General features: G+C 56.1%; 1 protein-coding gene across 1 annotated transcript in view; it reads left to right on the top strand.

The window, feature by feature from the left end:
• Positions 1-18,639: 18,639 nt before the first annotated feature.
• GATA2 (GATA binding protein 2) overlaps positions 18,640-19,820 on the top strand; it is a 38,546-nt gene continuing 37,365 nt past the window's right edge. Inside the window, exon 1 of the mRNA XM_067043323.1 lies at positions 18,640-19,413. The gene's annotated coding sequence lies outside the window, so the exon portion shown is untranslated. The remainder of the gene's footprint in view (positions 19,414-19,820) is intronic.

The following is a 19,820-nucleotide window of genomic DNA, read 5'->3' as shown; positions in this document are numbered from 1 at the left end:
TACTTCCCCCCCCCGCCCACACCGAGCTTTCTCTTGCAGGCCCAACTCTCCGCCCGTCCGACCCCCACAAGGGAGGAATCTCTGTCCCTCCCTGTGAGGCCTACAGGCCCCTCCCCTCCCCTCAGGGACCACGGGCCGTGAGGAGGGTGGGGGGGTCCCACTGATGCTGCACGTGGCTGGGTCTCAAACTCAGGCTTTCCACATTTTCCCTGAAAGAGGTCAAATACCGAGAGGTTGACAAGACAAGCCACGGACCGAGGAAACCTTTGCACAAGGTTTACATCCGGTAAAGGGCTGTTGTCCAAAATACACAGAGGGCTCCATAAGGGCCCTCTTCTCCTCAATAAGAGGGCAAGCCAGCCAATTTAAAGACGGGCGAGGGGCCCGGACAGGCACCTCACCAAACGAGACCTACAGGTGGCAAATAAGCACGTGGAAAAGATGCTGCACCTGCCGTGTCATCGGGGAAAGAGGCAGATTAAAACAACGACGAGGCACCACTGCACGCCGCTCAGCGCGGTCAGAATCCAGGGCGCCGACGTCGCCAGACGCTGGCGAGGCTGCGGAGCGAAGGAGCTCTCCCTCCCCGCTGGAGGGAGCGCAGGGCGGCGCGGCCGCTCTGGAAGGCGGTCTGGCAGATTCTCCCCAAACTAAACATACTCTTGCCGTGCTATCGAGCAGTCACGCTCCCTGGTATTCACCCGAAGGAGTTGAAAATTTATGTCCACAAAGAGCCTGCACGTGTACGTTTACAGCAGCTTTCTAATTATAGAAGCCACCAAGAGGTCCTTCGGCAGGCGAATGAATATATACACTGTGGTCCATTTCGCTAAACCAGAGTGGAAACCTGGGAACCTACGCTTCTTCAGTGAAAGAAGCCGATCCGAGAAGACTGCACACCGGGTGATTTCAACTATATTTCATTCTGGAAGATGCAAAACGGTAGAGACAGTGAAAAGGTCAGTAGCCACCAGCGGTTACAGGGAGGCAAGGATGAACTGGTGGCGCCCAGAGGAATTCAGGGCGATGAAAGGATTCTGTACGATGCTGTCGTGGTGAATATGTGTCCTTATACATTTATCACAACCCACAGGATGTACGTCACCAAGAATGAACCTGCATGGAAGCCATGGGCCCTGGTTGCTTATGATGTGTTAATGTGGGTTCATCAATTGTAACAAATGTACCACGTTACAATTCTGTACTTTCCACTCAATCTCGCTGTGACTCTAAAACGGCTCAAAACATAAAGCCGTTTAAAAATTAAAAACAAACAAAAACAAAAACGAGGTTGAACACAATTGCAGAAACCCACTGACAGGGCTGGAAGAAGATGCTGTTCCTCCCTCAGCGTTTCCACTGATTCGTGTTCCTCAGTTGCCCTCCTTAGAGCGACTCCAGGTTAATATACACGTACTTCGGGATTTCCCTGGTGGCGCAGTGGTTAAGAATCCACCAGCCAATGCAGGGGACACGGGTTCGAGCCCTGGTCCGGGAAGATCCCACGTGCCGCGGAGCAGCAAAGCCCGTGCACCACGACTACTGAGCCTGTGCTCTAGAGCCCGCGAGCCACAACTACTGAGCCCACGGGCTGCAACTACTGAAACCCGCACGCCTAGAGCCCATGCTTCTCAACGAGAGAAGCCACCGCAATGAGAAGCCCGCACACCGCCACAAAGCGTGGCCCCCGCTCGCCGCAACTAGAGAAAGCCCGCGCGCAGCAACGAAGACCCAACGCAGCCAAAAATAAATAAATAAAAAATTAAAAAAAAATATATATATATATACACACGTATTTCTGTAAATCTTCTCATTACCTTGTGTGAGCACAATCACTGGCTGGCATATTTTAATTTTTCCCATAACAGCTGTAGTTTGTTAAACTAAAACACGTGAGGTGCAGGGCCCCTGCTCAGTCCCTTTCACAGCCCAGTGTGTCCGGCCCTCGGGCCCTCCTTCCCCCGTCTCCCGTCGGCCAGCTTCCCCTGCCCCGGAAATGCCTGGCCGCCTGTGTTTGTCCTCTTGGGGGCAGCCACCGCTCAGGGAAGGGACGGCCCAGCCCCGGTGCAGCTGCTGGTGCCCTGGGCCGCATCTTCCACATCCAGGGCCAGCCTGATGGCCTTTGAAGGGACAGTGGCTTGGGGATGAGCCTCCCCCCAGAAGGAGAATTCGATATGACTACACTTGGGCTCGGGTCTCTCCTGGCTCTCTGGGGGGTTGTCTGGTGGCTCCGGGCCTGGCCTCAGGGGCACAGCATTAAGTCCCGACAGTTCCCTGTGTACAAGCAGCACGTGTCCTCCGGGAACCCTGGGAGCTGTGTCCCAAGGCTGCTCCCTCCAGGAGCCAGGGGCCTTCTAGAATACTAACAACGAAGACAAGACAGAACAGCATGTGATGAATTGTTCAAATAACACAGATTGATGCCCCAGCTAAAAGGCTGCTGTAGGTGGAACCTAATTTGGAGGTAATATAAAAGAAGTCTAAACTCGAGGTCCTCTGTGAAAGCAAGGCTTCGATAAAAAGGACCCCTGGCCTCACGGCCCTGCCCACTGGGTTCCCACAAGAGCTATTGTCAGGGGCTCACGCTGGACGCTGGACACTGGACATCCTGCAGGCCTCCTCCCAGGTCCTTCCCCGTACCTGGGACCCCGCAGGGCTGCAGTGGGAGGGAGGAAACCAAGGAGGAAGGATGGCTTCTTGGGTCCTCCTGAGGACGAGGGTCTTGGCCTCCCGGCCTCCCCGCCGGGCATCACGGCTGGAGGACGGTGGATGCAAAGCCACCATCTTCAGACCCCTCTTTCTTCCGCCAACAAAGAATGCCTTGGAACCCAGCTTGGGAAAGGGTTTAGCTCTTGCTAAACCACAGGGCTTGAGAATATATACTTTTAGTTGCAAAAGTAACACACACTCAATGTAAAAAATCAAAATCTACCCAAGTGCCTATGATGAAAAGTACAACTCCCTCAGCGTCGTTCTCCCACTAAATCCTGACTCGGCAGAGGTAGCCCCAGGCCATGGTTCGGGGAGAAGCCCCCCACATGCCTTCCATCCACGTGGACACACACAGGTCGGCCTCAGTCTTGAGGGTCCCCAGAGGGGTCCCCTGTTGGGCTCTAGTTCCTCTACGAATGGAAACTGAGAGGGTCAGTTTTTCACTCCAGTTTTGTTATTTGTGGCCTCATTGCCGCCTTCTCCCCAGAAAAAAGAAACCACTGTCACCGTCCCCATTGGTTGACATGTAGTGGCAGCCACTGTGTACAGGACCCTGTGCTCTGACGGGGGACACGGAGCGGAATGCAACAGGACCCTTGCTGTGAGGGCTTGGCTGGGTGGACGGGGTCACACGTGAGCCCCACGTCATGGGGTCCGGGGAGGAGAGAGCCAGGAGGTGGGGTGGTTGACCGGGGTGGTCCTTGTGAAGCAGGAGGGGAGGGGTCGCCGGGGCTGCTCTGCAAGTTTGGGCCGGGGGTGGCGAGGGCGCTGGGGTGGGCGGGCCTAAGCCTAACTGCGAGGGTCCCAGCAAGGGCAGAACGGAGGTGCCGCGCTTGTTATCTGGCCTTTCTCAGGGCTGCAGGCTCATCTCTGCATCGTGGTGGTATTTTTCATTCTTTCTCTCCGGTGCTCTTTTTTTTTTTTTTTTTTTTTTTTTTTTAATAAAAATAACCACGGAGGGTTCAAGACGCCTTTCTTTCACGACATCCCAGCACTTAGGTCCCAGCCGCGCATCGGTGGGAAAGAATGTCCCCTGTCACCGCGGCTGCTTGCCTTTATTTGAAGTGTCTGGCTGAGCTATCTCCCTGTGACATGCTTCTTTCAGAGCGAATTATTCATGCGCCCCGGCCCCCCTCCCGCCCCCCCCAGCCGGCTCCATCCTCCCGCAGGTGCGAAGACAGGCCTGGCCTTTGTGCTGAGGGGTGCGGCCCCCGCGCGCTCCCTCCTGGATCCCCTCCAGGCCTGTCAAGGCTCCCTCGCTCCGGGCTGCTGCGTGGCGTGTAGGGCTGACGGCCCCTGTCATCCGGGAGGGCCTGGCGGCCCCCTCGCCCGCGCCTGATCTCCCCCTCCACAAAGGGCAGCCCGTCACTCAGGGGAGCCGGCGGGCCTGGGGCTGGGCACACGGCGATGCACCCACCCTGCCCGGGGCTGGGGGAGGCCGGGCCAGGGGCCAGGGGCCCAGGGCAGAGAGCAGGAGCCTGGGGCCAGCTCGGGCCACTGGAGTCAGGGAGCCGAGCTTCCGCTGGGCCGGTCCTGGTGGTACCAGCCGGCGGTTAGTGCGGGCTCTGGGTGCCGGTCTCAGGGCCGGTCCCAGGAACAGGAAGACGACCTCCGGAAACAGGTCGGTGTCACCATCCTCCGCCGGACCCCTAAACTCTTCCCCTGTTTCTAGATGGGCGAGATGTCAATATGATCAGGTAGGAAGGCAGCGAGCAAACCGGGGCTGGCCGGGTGCCCGCGGTCAGCTGGTTTGCCTCTTTGGCCTCGGTCTCCTCGTCTGTCCGATAGGGAACCAGCTGCAGGGGGGCATGGAGAGGCCGGGGGACCAGTGCATACAGGAGGTGCCCGCTGCTGCCACTGGTACGGCGCGCAGGCTTACTCTGACCCACCCGGCGTTTCGTACCAGCTACTAACGCGGGAACGTGGAGGTTCCACGTAGAGGTCTGGCCACACAGGCCTACCTGGGTTCCGGGTCTCAGCAGGCTCTCCTCGCCCACTGCCCCGCGCTTGCCCGTGGCCAGCACCTCCCCGTGGGGTGCTTTGCCTGGACCCTGGAGGCATCTGCGTTTGCAAGAGAACCCAGGGCCCCGGACAGACTTGTGCTCGAACCCCAGCACTTCCGTTTACGACCTGGGTAGTGACCTCTCTGAGCCTCAGTTTCTTGGTCTGTGAAATGGGACCCACCATCCCCATCAGGTGAAAAGAGGAGGAGCGTGTGGGTGTCACGTAGCCACTCCAGGCACAGGAGTGGGTCCTCGACGGCAGGGAGGCCACGGTCTGTGAGGGTTGATGGTCCTTATTCATCACGGGGCCAGTGTGGCATGTACCCCAGGGGGCTGAACTGTCCCCCGTGGACGGGGTGCCCAACGGCAACCTCAGCCGCGGCCCAGCAGGTCTGGGGGCCCACAGGCCGGCGTGGCGGAGAGGGCAGCCGGGAGGTCTGGGGAAGCTGTATCTGGGCAGAGGGGGACCCCTCCCGAAGGCCCCCGAGCCCGGAAGTGGGCCTCTCGGTGGGAAAGCAGGTGCCAGCACGCTGACCCTGAGCTCCCGCTGTAAATCATCCACCCGAGCAATCGGGAACAGAAAGTGCTTCCTGTCCCAGCCAGGACAGTGGACAATAAAGGCAGCCAGCCCGCCGGGCCCTGGCCCCTGACCTCAGAGACTCCAGGAAGGAGTTTCCAGCGCACACACACCTGCACCATGTTGAGCGCTCGGCATTGTTCTAAGCCCGAAGCTGAGCTGGGCCCCTTTCTCTCGGGAGCCTCCAGGTTGATCTGGAACGGAGCCCAAGGAGCCTTCCCTGCACCCGACATGCCATTTCCCGGGGAAGGAGAGCCTGGATGACACGTGTTGAGTAAGCTCCCTTTGGCTCAGGTTCAGCTGATGTGCGCTCAGAAAGCCCCTACTGTGCACAGGACCCGGGCCCGTGCCAGCAGATCGCCCAGATGGTTGCTTCTCCTACGAGCTGTTGTCAGCGCGGAGCAGAGCTCGGCTTCCATGCGCCCCTCCCCGGGCAGCTAGGTGTAGGCAGGCCCCCAGGTGATATGGCCGCAGGCAGGCTCAAACGTTCTCACCTCGCCGGGAAGCTTAAAGGTGGGGACAGTCTAACATCACCAGTAAGGAAGGGAAAGTCATTCATTCCGGTCATTTCTGACCCCAGAGAGAGTCATTGCGTAAGCGAGACTCTGGCCTGCATCGTTTCCTTGGGCCACGCAAGTCCCGGAGGAGGCCGGCTCCTTGAAGTGAAGCGAAGGCTGAGGTTCCCGTAGGCTCGAGCCACGCCAGGCCCCCCTGTAACTTCCCAGGCTGATACCCGGGCCTGTGGTTTGACTTTAACAGACAGTTAAGTTGAGGAGCACAGGTCTGAGTGCCCGCAGCAGCCACGAAGCTAACCGCCATCCTGCCCTGCTGGGCAGGTACACACTTCGTCTTTTCCGGAAAAATGGCCCGGTGTCATCTTAGAGAACAGGGAGAAGACGGCCTGCGTCCAGCCGGGGGGAGCTGGCAGGTCGGTTCCAAAGGGTTTGGGCAGGAATCGGGCCTGAGGAACTCTCCCGTTTTTCCTGCAGAAAATCGGAGCTGCGGGTGAGGCCCCGGGGGCTGCCCCGAGCCCCAGGACAAGGCAGTGGGTGGACTGGCCTCCTTGCCCGGGGCCAGCCCCGCGGCCGTCCAGCTCCAGGGCGAGGGGTGCTCTGAGACGGGTATGTCCTGGAAGTTCCTCCTTGAACAAGGACCCCGTAGCTGCTGTGGAGCGCAGGTGGGGGCCGGTGAAGCCGGGGGCTCCGTCCCTCTGTCCAGGTGGCGTCCTGACAGCTGGGCTCCTTCCGCTCTCGGCCCTCGGGGGTCCCACGTGAAAGACCGTCCTTCCTGTCCCCCCCGTGGCCACTGATGAACCACTCTCTCTCTCTCTTTCCTTTCACCAATTGGCCGTTGGAATCAAAGAGCCCTCTGGTGACGCAGGCGTTTCCCATTGCCCTATTCGAGTATCCTCTACTCTTAGCACTGAGAGTTTTTCACGTCCTATTTGGAACTGATAGGAAACCCTTTCATTGTTTCACTACATGGATATTAGCGCTGATGAAGGAAGCGTTCCATCAGATAATCGGCCGCGGCAGGGAGCTGGTTTCCAGCGTGAGTCCCCCTGCGTCAACGCGTCAACGCGTCCCCGCCACCCGGTGACCCCGGCTCACAGCCCCCAGGGCACCCTCGGCCCGCTGAGAGACACGGGGCTCCAGGGCTGAGCCTGCCCTGGCACCCAGCACCCCTGCCCCCACTACCATCTGAAGTGCTGCCCTCTGCTCCCCTAGACACAGAAGGATGACAGTGCTGATCCCCCAGTGCCACCCGGGCCAGGACCGCTCGGCCACCTGCAGACATTTCCTCCCTCCACCCCCCACCCCCCCCCCAGCACAGTTGCCAGCTGTGCTCCTCGAAGGCCTGGGGTCCTGGACAGACCCGCCCCCCCCTCCCGGAGCCCTCCGAGCCGCTTCCCTCTGATCTCTTTTCCCATGCCCACTTTCTGTGTGAGACCTTATTTGAACAAAGGGTTCTGCTGCTAAAAAGTGGTTGGAAGGACCTTCGCCTAACCACAACTTTCTAAGCTAGATATTTGGTTTTGCAATTAGGTATTTGCAGACGCTTTGACTAAAGCCTGGCTCTCCCACCGGATGGCCCACCGTGGGGGTGAGGCTGTCTCTGCCGTGTTCACCGTGGGTTTCGCCCCCTCCCACCACCGCCGCCTCCTCCGCACCCGGGTAGACGCTCAGGAAAAATCTCCTGGGTGAATGAATGCTTGTCACCTTCCTCCCCGTAGTGAGAGATGAGGATCTCAGACTCAGAGAGGGTGAGGGATTTGCTCAAAACCCGCGGCAGGCTCTGAACCGCTGCTGGTGAGCGGCCTTGTCTTCCGGGGAGAGGCTGCATCAGGCGTGAGCTGCAGGCAGAGCCAGGTGGCCGGGGGAGAAAGAGGCGAGGGTTTCCCCAGCTCTAGTCTCATCTCTGGTAAGAAGGGATCTCCCCTTGACAACCTCCGTCCCATTTTGCAGAGCTAAAGTGCCAGGCCGTGTCCAGTCCCCGGTGAAAGGTGCGCCCCCTCCAGGAAGCACCTGTGCACTTCGGGCGGAGCCGTCTGGGAAGGAGCTGCCCCGGGAAAACAGCTGCCCACCCGGCCGCTCTCGGCTGTCTGTCCGTCCGTTTCATGCCGGCCGGGGCGGCCTCTCCCAGCTCCCGACTCCCAACCCCAAGTACCAGCTACTGAGCGCGTGTGTGCCCGGCCCCGCGCCACCACCTGACGTGCATTATCGCCAGTCCTCAGGTTAGCCCTACACACCCCAGCTTGTCTGCGCCCAGCGCACAGATGGGAAACTGAGGCCCAGGGAGGCTGGGTGACCCGCTGGAGTCACGCGGACCTGCTGACTGCAAACCTGGGTTCTCCCAGCCGCCCAGCCGCCAGACAGCCCCGCGGGCCGGGCGTCGGAGGGGCTTGGGGTGTGGGTGAGAACTGCCCCCAGGAAGCTGTGTGGTGACCCCACTTTCCACGCAGGACCCTCGAGATGGCAGGAAGTTTGCTCAGGGCCACACGTGCAGGAGGTGGCAAAGCCCGGCCGGCCAGCTCTTCTGGGACCCCCACACCACTCCCACCGGCCGGGGGGGCCAGCCTTTGGGTCCAGTTCCCAGCACGGCTGTCCAGGTCTCTCACTGGTGGCTCTGGGGCTGGTTCCCTGCGTGGAAAGTCGGCCGTGCTTCCGGGCCGGCGCTTCGTCAAGCAGCCCCGTTGAAGACGAACGAGCGTCTTTCCCCCCCCCCCCCCCCCCCCCGCCGCCCCTCGACGTCCGCTTTCCCTGCGCTGTTGAATGGCTGCGGCTGTAACCTGGCCGAGTCTGTTCTGTCGCCGCGGATGCCTGGTGGTCCATCGGGCGTGGTGGGCCTCGGGGGCCTCCTTGGGCGCCCACAGCCATTTAGAACTTGTTTATGTGGGAAAGCGGTTCTGCCATCCAAACAACAGCCATAGGAAAGAATTTTAGGAACACAATTAGTTCATAAATTGGGAACTTCCTGTCTTTGTTGGGGTGGGGGGTTGGGCACAATAGCTGCCTTTCAACGCTAAAGTGAGATAATACATTCAAAGGCCTGGAGCGCGGTGATTAGCGCGCCAGACCGACTCAAAAAACTGCCGCCCTCCTATTATTATTATTACTGTTATTGTGGTCTCGCATGGAGGCAAAGGCTGTGTGGCTCAGGATGGGAGGCCCGGGGTCAGGGAGCTGTAGGTGGTACATTTCTCCTGACGAAAACGCTTCCTAATCCATCAAGGCTTCAAAAATGGAATGTCCGGCAGTGAGCTCCCCGTCACTGAGGGTGTTCAAGCAGAGGCTGTCGAAGGAGAGAACGCACAGCAGCCACTGAGAGCGATACCTGGCCCGGGGTAGGCCTTTGACGCGTGCCGATTCCGGGTTTGCCCAGATCCTTCCCCCGCGGCATTACACCTCCCTCGACTTTCCTTTTCTGCCAGCAAAGCTCCCATGCACTGAGCACCCACTGTGAGGCAGGCACGGCCTCAAGTGCTTGACACACAATAACCCGTGGATGGGTGCTGCTACCGTGTCCCCAGCACAGAGGAGGAAGGAAGGATCGGAGGGGTGAAGCCACCCACCCAGAGTCACACAGTGAGTTCGATGCGGAACCGGGCTGTCGTTTGCCTGGAGAGGTCTCGCTCAGGAGGGAGTCAGTCCGTAGACTCGCACGTTGCTTGGCTGCCGGGTGCCTGAAGTCCAGCTGCGTCCCGTCTGTGGCGCTGGCGGGTGGCACGGGAGGCCAGGCCGAGGGCTGGCGGGAGCGTTGAGGCCCTCACCGGTCCCGGGGTGGGGGGGGGGGGTCTGACCCTCTCCTCTGCTCTCACCACACCGCCTTCTGTCTCAGCAGACCCTCCTGCAATAGCCCTGGGAAGTCAGTTCCCCAGCCCGGCGCCCACCGGCCTGGTCCCCGAGCCTTGAGCTGCTAGAAAGTGTTGTGACTGAGGCCACGTAGACAGCGACGGGAGGCCAGGCGGCAGCTGCCCCGGCCCTGCCTCAGTGGCTGCGACGGTGAGCAGGCCTGTCAGGCTTTCTCAACTTCTCCTTCCTCCTCTCTTAACACGAAGGGTCACTCGAGATTTCCCAGGAGCAGTTCCAACACCAACACCTTGTCTCTGGTTGTTAGCGCAAGAACTAGAAGTGGAAGTTTTATCAGTGGGAAAGTGGGTTAGGACGGGGCCGTCATGAAGAGAGGTCTTGAGTGAGGCCGAATGTAAGGAAGTGGCTAAGATACCCACCGAGATTTCTCCTGAGATCCTAGAGCTTCAAGTGCAAGTCCACCCCTCCCTTTGGTGAGCGCTAAGGGGTGAGGCCTGTGCGGAGATGGGCTGAGCCGGGCGCCGGGGAGGGGAGGTGCTGGCCTGGGGCGGTGCTGAGTCTCTCTTCTCCAGGATCTGCCTTCTACATCATCCCTTCCCTGTCATATCTTGAGGCAGGGGCTTGGCTGTCAAACCTCCTGTAGTGATGGTGTCCTAACCTGTGATTTGATTTTGGACCTTTGGTTCCCATTTAGGTATATTTCCTATAGTTAGGACGTGCTGTCACCAAGTGGCTGTGCCATATCCATCTTGCCTACTTGCTCCGGGGTTTAACGGTGGCTGAGGTTTGCAGGAATTGAAGAAATTAGCTTAACAATTTGTGTGTGGAAACAGAATTCTGCATTTAGCATTTTGGCTGGCCGTTGTCAATTGTGCTCTTAATACTGTCTGCCTTTAGGAGTCCTTCCTAGCAAACCTCTTCCCTCCAGTTTTCATCAGTGGAGATACTCATCATGGAAGGGAACTCTTTGGGAATGAAAATAAGGTACTCCTTCTTCTGGGAGATAGGAAGCCATGACCCTTTCCTTTGAAAAATGAGGCAAGACGTTTGCTTTTTTTGTAAAGGTGACTGAGTGATTGGTACCAACCTGTCCACTGAAGACAGTTAGAAAAACCAGGCAAAAGAAAACAAAACAGAACAAAGCAAAATGCCTGCTTGAAGGCACTGGAGAGCTAACAACACCGTGAGGGATTGCTGGGCCCAGAACCTAGTATAAAGTAAAAATTCCAAAAATGGGAGTTCAACATTTGGGATCACCTTCTCCTTGAGGCTGTTTGCCGATTTCGACCGAGGGTGCAGGACCTGAGTAGTGCTTTTGGCAGCTGGCGGGGTGAGGAAGGGAAGAGCTAGTGAAGCTGGTTCCGAGCCTTGAAGCAGCACCTCTGGGACCCAGGGTGACCTGCAGGCAGACCTCCACCAGCCCTGCAGGAGCTGCTGTTCAGTCTCACATAATCTCAAACCCCAAGACTAGATTTAGAGTTTAGGGTCTAAGGCACTAGAAAAACCTTTCTAGTATTGTATTTAAAGGTATTAAATACCTCTCTGAAGGAAGATAACAGCATTCGAGGCCTCAAATAATTCCTACCAACAATGTTTAAAATTTTAATATCAAGCACACGACGAAAGTAACCAGGCCAGACAGAGAAAAGACCACACGAACAGAAACTAGGAGGAACAACAGACAACAGAAAACAGACAAGGAGAAATGGCTAAATCCAGAGCTAGAGTGGGATGTATTAATACACCTCTTACCTCTCTCAGTAACGTGTTGAACAAGCGGAAAAAACTCAGTAAGAATATAAAAGATTCAAATAACAGGATCAGTGAACTTGACCTGTTGGACCTGTGTAGTACATTGGACGCACAACTACTTTAGAAAACACTCTTTTCAAGCACACGTTGGAAGTTTACCAAAAATGTACTCATACCAGGAAGCAGGTCTCAAAAAGTTTCAAAGAATTGGAATATTACAGGAAGTGTTCTCTGAGCACAATAAAATTAAGTTAGAAATAATGATTTAAAAGTAAACCAAAAAAATCCTTTTCTTAAAAAAATGAGGGCTTCCCTGGTGGCGCAGTGGTTGAGAGTCCGCCTGCCGATGCAGGGGGGACGCGGGTTTGTGCCCCGGTCCGGGAGGATCCCACGTGCCACGGAGCGGCTGGGCCCGTGAGCCATGGCCGCTGAGCCTGTGCGTCCGGAGCCTGTGCTCCACAGCAGGAGAGGCCATGGCAGTGAGAGGCCCGCGTACCGGAAAAAAAAAAAAAAAAAAAAAAAGAAATGTTACCCATTACGTAGACAGTCATTTAATTGAAATGTTATTAATGCTTACAGTAGAAAAATTCAAAGTTTTTGCAGTAATAAAACAGTATGTCCTAAAACAATCTAAAGATTATGGAGAAGTATTTGAGTGTGTCTCTTTGTTTCTTATTATTTTAATAAATTTATTTATTTATCTATTTTTGGCTGCATTGGGTCTTCGTTGCTGCGCATAGGCTTTCTCTAGTTACGGAGACTGGCGGCTACTCTTTGTTACGGTGCACGGACTTCTCATTGCGGTGGCTTCTCTGGTTGCGGACCACGGGCTCCAGGCGTGCGGGCTTCAGTAGTTGTGGCTCACGGGCTTCAGTAGTTGTGGCTCGTGGGCTCTAGAGCACAGGTTCAGTAGTTGTGGCACATGGGCTTAGTTGCTTCGTGGAGTGTGGGATCTTCCCAGACCAGGGATCGAACCTGTGTCCCCTGCATTGGCAGGCGGACTCTAGACCACTGCGCCACCAGGGAAGTCCCAAGTGTGCCACTTTAAATCTGACTAAAATTTCCAGATGTTAACTAAGCACAGGATATGAGGAGTAATTCCATCAAAAAGAAAGAAACTGAAGAAAAAAGTGGACCCAGGTAAAAATGAATCAGCCTGGGGTCAAACCACTGTTTCTTTGAATACGTCCTCTTCCTGTCTCTGAATTTAAGAATATTAAGTGATTTTTGCTTAAAAAATTAAGCAAAACAGCAACAAAAACCAAACCCCAAACCATAAGAGCCAAAGAGAACACACTATGGCAATAAAAAATATATTTTGAGAGAATGATATATAAAATACCAAACATAAAAATGTGTGGAATGCAGTTAAAGCCATGCTTAGAGGGAAAATTATAGCCTTAATACATATATTAGAAAAAAGGGTAAAGGTTGAAAATAAATGAGCTAAGCAGTTATTTCTCTTCCTTTCTCTGGTTTTTAAGTCACATTGGGAGAACTTGACTTTACAAACAGGGTATGAGGTCATGCTATTTTTGCATCTTGCATGAATGAAGTTTAACATTTTTGTATGTCAAAATGTTATATACATCACTGCAGAAGTCCTCATCTAATTTGACATGTCAACAGCATTTAATATGAGGATCACTCTTCCGTTCTTCTAATTCTTTCTTGTGACTCTTTCTTCACTTGGTTTCCAGGCAGTGCTGAGCAGGAGCCAGCTCATATCAGCTTGCAAGTGTTGACTGTGTGCCAACAACCTGTTCAGTGATACCACAATGGTAGCTTGAAATGAACCATGGTGGGAGTGTTTCACCATAGAAATTGGAAAACACTACAAGTCAGTACATCTGTCTATGGATCTATATATCATCCATCCATCTATCTCTCTATCTATCATGTATCCATCTGTTATCTATCTATCTATCTATCATCTATCCATTACCTATTATCTATCTATCTATCATTTATCCATCTATTATCTATCATCTGTCTATCATCTATCTATCTACTATCTATCATCTATCCATTTATCATCTATCCATCTATTATATATCTATGTATATATCTATCATCTATCTATCATGTATCTATCATCTATCATCTATCTATCATCTATCTGTCATCTATTATCTATCATCTATCATCTACCTATCAATCATCTATCATCTATCATCTATCATGTATCTATCATCTATCATCTATCTATCATCTATCTACTATCTATCATCTATCTGTCATCTATCTATTTTCTATCATCTATCATCTACCTATCAATCATCTATCTGTTATCTATCATCTGTCTATCACCTATCTATCTATTATCTATCATCTGTCTATTGTCTGTATATCATCTGTCTATTACCTACGGTCAGCAGCGCACTCTCTCCCGCCTCTCCTGGCCTTTCCTGGCTGCTCTGAGTCAGGCCCTGAGGCTGGCTCCTCCTCATTTTGGAATGCTAAACTTCAGCCCCAGGACTCAGTCCTTAGGCCTCTCCTCCGTCTTACTCACTCTCTTGGGAACTCACTCAGTCCCAGGTCTTTAAACACCGGTACACACTGGTGACTTCCAAATGAATCATCTCCAGCCCCGATGTCTCCCCTGACTCCAGACTCGTATATCCCACTGGGGACTCCACACTTTGGGGCGGGTGAGATTTGCGGGGCCCGTCAGACATCCAGGTGGGTGTGGGTGACTGCCCTGAGCGATGGGGAAGATGGAGTCGCTGTCAGCCAGGATGGGAGTTCCGAGGGAGGAGCAGGTCCGAAGGTAGGAGAGAGGCAGCTGCCACACGGAGCTGTGACGATACACGGAGGAGAGCTGAGGTTCAAATCCCATGATTTAACCTTGAAGGTGTGAGACAGGTACCTCGGGGTGAGGGAGAGGGTTTAGGTGGTGTGTTGAAGGACATGGATGTTTGTTTAAATGTGTCTTAGTGTAAGATTTTAAAAGTGATAGCGACATAAAGACTTTCTTTTAAAATACTTTCATTTTTAAAAGCAAGCCAGTGGAAAGGATAAATAGTAAGTTATGATAGTCCAGGTAGGTGCTGGATGGATGCAGAAACAGTGTGAAGGTGCTGTGACAGTGACCGAGGCTTGGGAGACCCGGGATGCAGGCGCCAGATAAAGGATATTAGGGAAAAACTAGGGAAATCTGAAAAAGTATGGCTTTGAGTTAATAATTAACAATAATGTAATTAGTTAAGGATAATAATAACGTCAATGTTGGGTGGCGAATTGTAACACAGGTGCTGTAGTGATGTAAGCTATCACTGACGGGGGACAGGGTGAGGGGTACGTGAGAGCTCTCTGTGCTGGCTTTGTGATTTCACTGGAAGATAAAGAGTTTTGGGGAGGAAGACGACAGAGGTCAGGGGCCTTCTCACCATGTCACGTCAAGGGTGCCTGCTGCCACCATGTCCTATCACCCCCGGTGTGGACCTTGACCACGTGGCCAGGCCGTGTTGTCAGGTGTCTCCGTGTGAGTAACTCTTCCCTCTTTCCACGCCCAGCGCCTGGGAAGGATGTCACAGCCCACGCGCTCCCTCCTTTGGTGTGGGACAGCTTGAGACCTTATTAGAGAGAAATTCTTCCGCTCTTAGTAATGTACTCGATCATTTACTGATACCAGTGTGGATGTTTATTTTATGTTTGGGCTACCTGACCTTTTTTTATTGTGGTAAAATACATGTAACATAACATGTCCCACCTTAGCCACTTTCAAGTGCCCACTTCAGAGCATTAAGGACGTCCACGCAGTTGTGCAACCACCATCATCTACAGAACTCTTCTTCCCAAACTGAAGCTCTGTCCCCGTGAAACGCCCCCTCCCCCTCCCCTCCCCTCCCCCCCTCCCCTCCCCCTCCCCTCCCCCTCCCCCGCCCCCTCCCCCAGCTCTTGCAACCCTCAGTCCATTTTCTGGGTACTTGGCTTTTTCATTATGTGAATACATTCGTGGACATCTTCTTGTCGTGCTTGGTCTTCCCAGAAAAACAGGATCTGGGAGGACATGTGTGCGCAGGACGTGTCTGGGAGTGTCCTTAGGGGTGTGAGAGGGGCAGGGCGTGGACGGCAGCCCAGGAAGCCTCTGGGACGGCTGGGCAGGGTGGCCGGTCAGAGCAGCGGCCTGTTGGCCAGGACGGGCACTCAAGGCAGGAGGCCACACCGGGAGAAGGCTGGTGGGAGCTGGAGCGTCTCTTAGACACAGGGCTGGACTTCTTTGGGTGTCAGAGACCAAGGCAGATGGACTGTCTAGGGGCCTGATACCCCAGAGACCGTGGCAAAGGAACTGTCAAGGGGCCTCATACGCCACCGACTGGCTCCACACCGGGACAGACAAGGAGTTGCCTTGTGACTCTCACCAGAAGTTTGGAGGCAATTTTCTTGCCTTGAGCTGGAAGAAATCTCCTGGTGTCGCTGTGGGCTGAGTTCTCTCTGGTGCCAGGACGGGGCACACAGTTGGGGGGTGGCTAGAGGCTCACCGCCATGGAGCCGCATGGGCGGGGCCCAGGCTGCCCAGTACCCATCCGCAACCTTCTGCTCCCCTGGAGCCTTCCACTTTGGAGACAAGAAAGCAAAAGACTTCCACAGACCCCACTGTAGCCAGAGGTGGTAGTTTTGGCCCATGATATATTAGCAGCTATCTGCTGGGGGTGGCTTCGAGGAAAGTCTTTCTTTCCTGATAAAAAGAGATGAACTCAGCTGGTCCAGCCCTTCCTCTTGCCTCCTTCTCCTTGCCTTGAACATGGATCTATTGGCTGGAGCTACAGCAGTCATTTTGTGACCCTGAGGAAAGAGAAGCACAGAGATTTCAGTCCAAGCATGCTTCAGCCGCTGAACATTTTGGATTTCTCATTATGTGAGAAAAATCAATCCCTATTTGTTTAAGTGGCTGAGATACTGTTTGTGTCTGAACACAATCCAGGCTGTTCCCCAGCCTGTCATCAGCTGAGCCCCCATCACGGTCTTCCTAAAACAGGCATGACTGTGCCCCCCTTCTGCTGGAAATCTGCCCCTTGGGAGATGCCGTTTTCCTCTATCAGATGCACAAGGATGAAGGCGGCAGAGAAGGCTCCACATCTGTGGAGGGTGTAGGGAGACCGCTCATCGGTGCAATGCCTGGGAGAGTAATTGACAACGGCTTTCCCAAGTAAAGATGCCCATAAACCCCTTGCCAGCAATCCCACGGGGTCAACAGAGCCCTGTTCGCCGGCCCTGGCCAGGGACGCGCTCGCGCCGGCCGGTGAGGCCAGGCACGCAGGCTGCGGGGTCCGGCCCGGCTAAGGCCTGCGCTGTCGTGACCGCTGCCTGCGGCTTCCAGCCAGCTGGATGGGGCTGCAGCTGGGCTCGCCTGACGGTAATGAAGATCGTGGCCACCTCGCTCGCCTGCCACAAGCCGGCGGCAGGAAACATTCCAAGAGCACCTGTTTCCTGAGGACCCTGTCAGGGGCTCCCGGGCACCATCTGGGCGCTGCCCCACATGTTGTTTGCATTAGGAGTTTAGAAAAACAATTCAGTTTTGACTAATCGCTCTTTAATATTTTAGGCGCATCCCAAAGTCTCCCTCCTGCCCCGCCTCCCCCTTTCTTTGGCAGCTCTTCTCAGGAGTCTCTAGGCTGCCACACACACACACACACACACACACACACGCAGACACACACACACACCCAACCTCCCATGTACACTCACACCCACCCACACGTCCTCTCTCTCACACACACACACACACACGGACACACAATGCGCTCACAGCACACTCAATTTCACGTTCACGCGCGGCCACAACTCACAACACGCACTCGTGCACATTCACATACACTCAGACAACGCACACTCACAGGCGTACACGCACGCGCACACGCCTCCCCCTTACACGATGCTGGAGCACGACTCCTTCTTGAAGTGGGGACCTTAGCCCTTGACGCGGGCAGGGTCAGGTCAGCTCAGGGTGTCTGCGGTCCTCGGGGCCCGGCGTGCAGAGCCGTGTTTGTGAGCCAGACCCTGGAGCCACGTGCCGGGGTTGAATCCCGGTTCTGCAGCCTTCCGCCTCTGGGCAGCCTGTCCACCCGGCCACGCTTCGGTCTCCTCCTCTGTGAAGCGGTGAGGTGTGGCCGCCGCTGGCGCCTCCGTGCAGGCGAAGTGGGGAGAGGAGTGGCCAAAGTGCCGTGGGGGTTTGTTTAAAAACATTCCGGCAAATCCAAGTAACATCAGAACTCGGTGTTGAAATCTGGATTTTCCTCCAGACTTTTCTGATCGCATAATTGTGAAGCAGTTCCCTGAGGGTGAATGTCCCCTCGCAGAGCTGGGGGCCTCCCACAAAAAGCAGAGGAAGCTGGAGCACAGAGAGGTTAAGCTGTTTTCCTGATGTTGCACAGTGCGCTGGAGACCGGGACAGGTCTGCCGAGTTTCCACTGTGAGCCACCCAGGGCAGGTCTCCAGCACAGCGCCCGGGGGGTTACCATGGCAGGGCGGGGGCGGGGGGAGGACGGGGGTGCTGGTTATGGCTGGGGTGGGGGACCTAGCGAGGACAGGGGAAGCAGGACACGTGGTCTCCGTTTTAGGCAGTGGGCATGGCTGCAGGAAACAGGGGTGGCCTCAGCCGATCCCACCAGCTGGAATTACACAGCCTGTCCAGCTGGACGGGGCCCAGTTTCCAGGCGGCTCCAGGGAGGGGGTCCCGGGAGGGGGTCCCAGGAGGGGCGGTGGCTCCGGTGGGATGGAGGGTGCCTGATGGTGGGTGGGCGGGCATCGTGGGGCAGTGCCCAGCCCGTGGCCGGCCGAGGGCTTCCTGGGCCTTGCTCTGGCCGGCCACCCGGCCACGGCACAGGCCTCACGGCCCTAGCAGGGCTGCCGTCTGAGAACAAAGCGTCCCGCAGGAATTCCGGCCCCCGCCCCACTCCCACCCCAGCGGGCCTGCTCCCAGTTTGGGGGCTTGGAAGTCACCATCAGCATGTAAGATGGCAAGGACCCCCTTCCTCGGTCGACCGGCCCCCGGATTCCACGGCCGCTTTGATGCTCACCTCACCTCTTCCCTTCCTGGCCTCAAAACTGTTTGCCTCTGACCCGAAGGCGGGGGAGGGGTGCTTCCTGGCTGGGCCGGACTGCTGGGCCGAGCCGAGACTCCCAGACTGTTAGAGCGGCAAAGATTTCCTTCCTGAAAAACACACTAGCCTCTGCTTTCTGTCCCTCATGTTTCTCTCCCCCCCCCACCCCACCCCCGCTCACCCCCGGCTGTGGGCCCCGCCCCGTCCTGGACTCCTGGCCACCGGGGAGGGGGCAGTTCGCAGTAGCCTGCGGGCCAGCGGGCCGTCCTCGGTGGGCCAGGCAGCGGGAGCGGGCCTCTTGCACACAGGCACGCCACCACCTGCCACTGAGAACCAGGAAGCCCCTTGCGTGGGTGCCGCCACGCCAGGCAGGTGCCGGGACTGCATACAGCCCGCCGTGGCGACTCACAGCCCACGGCAAGCTCCTTGACGAGCTCATGCCCCGCTTTTCTCAGCTGCATGTGATTATCTCTTTCCCGCCCCCTCATCCAGTCCGTCTATAAATCCCGCCGGCTCACCTTCCGCAGATGCAGCCCCCTCGCCGGACCTCTGCCACCGCCCAGTCTCGGCCCTCCCTGGACCCCCACGTCCCTGCTCGGCCCCCTTTGTCCCCACCACAACCTCTTCTCCACCCGGCAGGCAGGCTCAGGTGGCAGGATCCTGTTCAAACCAGCGTCTCCTCTTTGCTCCAGACCCGCCTGTGTTGCTCAGGGGCAGGGCCTTCCCTCCCCAGCCCTCCCCTCTGACCTCAGCCCCCGGCCCAGCCACAGGGGCCCCCCCTGCTCCTCACCCACAGCAAGGGGCTCAGGGACGGACGTGACCCAAAGTCGGCCAGAGACGTTCCCGTTTCCTGAAGCAAGGGCTGGAGCTGCTGCAGCCATGGCCACCGGGAGGAGAGTAAAATCGTCGGAGGAGGTGAGCTAAGCTGACAGGGGGAAGAAACGGAACGGGGCCACAGCAATGGCGTCTGGAACCCTCTTCAGCTGGGCCGAACCCACCTCTGGGTTGTCCAGGTACTTATGTCGGTAGCGCCCATTTTAATCGAGCCGGTTCGGGTTGGGTCGCCGTCACTTGCCGCAGAGAAGTCCTGCTTCATCTAGAATGTGACCTGGAACCCTCTGGAAGGTTTCTCCCTCACCCCCCTCCGTGCCCTCCCCTCCCTATCGTCCGAGAGGCCCCGTTTTGGGCCCTCGGTCTGGCGTTCGGCAACCGGCGGTTCCTGGCTTTGAGTCTGGCCTCCTCCCCGGCTATTTGCTCGGTCCCTGGTGCCAGGTGTGTCTGGTCCCTGCCCTCGTGGGGAAGCAGATCTTAGAAGGTCTGAATTTCAGCACACCGTTCGCTCATTTGTCGGATTAAGGGCAAGAGGCTTGTTAGCGAACGTGGCAGGTGGAGGCTGCGTCTGCTTAATCACAGGTTCTGG

Source organism: Kogia breviceps, chromosome 10 (genome assembly GCF_026419965.1).
Source record: "Kogia breviceps isolate mKogBre1 chromosome 10, mKogBre1 haplotype 1, whole genome shotgun sequence".
NCBI classification, from domain to species: Eukaryota; Metazoa; Chordata; class Mammalia; order Artiodactyla; family Physeteridae; genus Kogia; species Kogia breviceps.
The sequence above is the reverse complement of the archived record's forward strand: the minus strand, read 5'-3'. Positions and strand labels throughout refer to the sequence as shown.